A 3,493-nucleotide genomic window follows, 5' to 3' on the forward strand; every position below is an offset into this window, starting at 1 on the left:
TGTTATGCAGAGAAAGGGGGTCAGTGCCCAGACATACTGCACAACAGTTCACTCTGCTGGCCAGGGTGTTTCTTTTCTCCCCATGGGATCCTATTTATAACAGTGTCTGTATGCTCATATGTGTAATTCTTTAACCCTCTGTGAGGCTAGGAGTTGGCAGCCTGCCTAGTATCCTCAACCATCTCTTGTGTACTGTGCCTGTAATGAATGCCAGCAGATACATGCCATGCCTGAAGGCAGCCCTCCTCATCCACTCCACTCATCTTTTTGGAGTTAATAGATCTGTGTATATACTTAGCTCATAAAATGTAAATATAAATATTCCACATTTTGTTTTTAGTTAAAAGCGGTTTGTTATATTTTTGATAATATTACCAAATAAGTTAAGTTTTTATTATAACATTAAACTTTTTCCTTAATGGAAGAAGTAAGTTGAAGCTTTTGACTGTTTTTATAGTCTCCATCTGATCTTCGAATACTGTCAGTTTTTGGTGCTTTCTGGCATGTTTCACTTCTAGAGAATTCCCATATTTTCTGTTGGTCTAATCCACTTATCCATTGTTGTTAAAGTTGTCTCTTGGTGTATATTTAACAACGTATTTGAAACTTCTGTATTATAAAATGTTTTTATTGTAATGTTGAATGTTTAGTTTTTGTCGTGGATGAAGGGAGGAGAGAAGTAATTTAGAAAGCAAATGGTAAGCCTCTAGTCCTTTTCAGCAGTACATTGTATTAATTCACATGTTCACTCCTAATTGCATACATTTGTACATTAAAGCTGAATGTCTTCAAATCCATGGTCATAAACCGTTTTGTTTGCTGAGCTTTTATTCAATTCTGTATTATGATTGTTAGATTCATAGGGACCAATTAAGGAGAATGTGTTTCATTTCTTACAGGAAGGGCTGTATCGCTGGAGAGGATGAATGTATGATTTCTGTACATAATCTGCCTTTGTGTATGTGGCTGTGTTTTGTAAATGATGCATTTGACTCTTTAAATGAGACAGAGCTGGTAGCTAGTTCAGCAATTGCATCTTACGGTCACACTGAGCTTAACCTCAAGGATGCATTTCCAGGTTTAAACTGAGTATGTAAGACTAGCAAGTGACAGTTTGTGTGTGACATCTATGGAAAACAGTTTGGTGCAGAGAATGAAGTGGTACTGGCCAAGTAGTAGTCTTAAAAAAAAAAAGCTAGTGTATTCTGTAATCAACGGTACTAGTCAAAGTTAACTTTCACAGTCCTTTGGTAGTTGACCTAGGATAGGTGCAGATTTTCTGACAGCCTGACTTGGATTGACCATTTGTTAAAAGATATCATACATGGCAAAATAAAATTACTGCGCTAATAAAATAATTCTGCTACTGTTTGAAAACTTGTAAACCAGTGAATTATTGAATAATTCAGAGTAAAAATTGACTACATATAGGAGATCATCAGGTGCTGCTCAGTTGCCTACTGGAACTCCTGTTATCAGAACCTAGCGCTGTGATGATAGGGTGTGTTTGAGAGGCACAGAACATTGCCTTTGATGGAAGTCAAGCATGTTGAGACAAATGAGAAAAATATCGAACAGTAGCATTGAATTAAATAATATTTAATGAATAAATGAAACTGCGCAGTTCTGTTAAATAATGATGATGAGCGGAGTGTCTCTGCCTGTTGTATGACTTTGGGTTTTTTTCTTGAACCTGTAACGGACTATAAGCCATACAAACAGAGCAAATAAAAAAAGACTCATCCATTTCATGTTTTAACTCTTAACAAAGTGCATGTTCTTTTAAAAGGGGAAGTGGGCATATCCATTGGAACAGTATACAGCTATTTATAAGTAATCATTACAGCTAGCAAGCCCAGACAGGGAAACTTCCACTCCCCACACACATACACATCAAGCCATAACACCTATCACAGCCACAAAATAGGATGTGTGAGAGCATTAATTAACTATTGAAGTCTTTTTACAACGAAAGCAGTCGTAAAGGAATCAGATGATTTAAATCTACAGAAGGATCTCCGAGATTTTTTTTATTTTTTCACTTTACTAAGAGTCTTTAGGAATACCTTAGTATTTTAGTTGAAGGTAGAAGTGTAGCTTACAGATCAGTTAGATTACAGCTGTGTACCACTTTTGGTACCAAAAAGGATCAGAAAACTTTACAGCCTCACCTTTCTTTGTTTATTAAATGCAAAGGGGTGTTAACTTTTTTGACGAACTAACTGGATTTTTTTTAACCAGTGACTTATTTGAATGGGACAGAGCACTTTTTTTTTTTTTTTTTTTTTTTTTTCAAATCTGGTTATAAGATTTTGGAATGTTGATCCTACCACGCAGGCAGACAATGTGGGGTGAAAATAGTCTCATTTGAGCTGTGGAAATTGGACTCAGAGACTCGCAAGGGAAGCTTCTTATATTTAAGGGTAATTGATTAGATAGGAGGAAGTTGCTTGTTAATTTGTATATCCCTCCCGGGACTAATGTTCCCTTTCTTATATAGTTATTTCAAACCTGGACACATCATTTTGGATGTTTTCGCAGTGCTGGGAGGAAACTGGAACTTAACCACTTTTACAGATGAAGCAAGCAATAGTCTCTCTATTATGGCTTCCTACAATTAGCATGTATGCAAAGACGTACCGGAAGTACATTCTTATAACGTTGCCCTTTCAGGAATCTTAAGAGCAAGAAATTAATGATGTGGATGAACCATGCACTCAACAGTGGAAGTCTTGACACAACTGTGACACTCCGCCTATACTATCTTATTACATCAGATTTATGAATTGTAGGCCTCTCCCACTGTAATGACACATTGTAACTGTGATGTGTGCCATTCATGCATTCCAGTATAAGGCCCAATAACGCTAACAGGCATTGAATGTAGTCGTTGAACACATGAGCATTTGACAACAAAAAGCTACATAATATTTTATAGGATGAATGTGCCACAGTAGAAGTGTCACTACAAGTGTGAATTATGTCATCGTCATTATGTCAAGGCATTACATCATGTTATTGTTGCGAAAGATATGTGCACATATAATTGCTGTACTAAGGCAACAACATGCAGAATGTTATATTTCCTTTTGCCAGAAGATGACACTTCTTATCTATGTTATGTCAGGAAAATGTAATCCCATCATTAATTTCAGTAAAAGCATTGATATGTGAAAAATATCATAGCTTTTTGTAAGAGGATTCGGAATCAACATATATATGTACACAGCAGATTTGTTGAACAGTGTTAGCAACACATACAGTCACAATAAGACTGACACAACATAGTCTGAGAAGTAATGGCTGGATATGAACCAACTACCTAAGATCACAAGCTATGGATTAGCGCCTGAATCGCAGGTGCCATGCAACATGTTGAGGTACAACTGGCCAGCGAACGGTTAAATGGATGACATCACCACTGTTTATTAGCTGGATGTTTATTCTAAAAAGTGGAGTGCGCAATAACAATGCACAGCTACACATCATATGT

General features: G+C 36.6%; 1 protein-coding gene across 1 annotated transcript in view; it reads left to right on the plus strand.

Moving 5' to 3' along the window:
- Positions 1-807, plus strand: part of CRY1 (cryptochrome circadian regulator 1) — a 200,930-nt gene extending 200,123 nt beyond the window's left edge. The window contains exon 13 of the mRNA XM_044087589.1: positions 1-807. This exon is cut by the window's left edge and continues 278 nt beyond it. The gene's annotated coding sequence lies outside the window, so the exon portion shown is untranslated.
- The last annotated feature ends 2,686 nt before the right edge of the window (positions 808-3,493 follow it).

Source organism: Protopterus annectens, chromosome 11.part0 (assembly GCF_019279795.1).
Source record: "Protopterus annectens isolate FY-2018-M chromosome 11.part0, PAN1.0, whole genome shotgun sequence".
NCBI classification, from domain to species: domain Eukaryota; kingdom Metazoa; phylum Chordata; order Ceratodontiformes; family Protopteridae; genus Protopterus; species Protopterus annectens.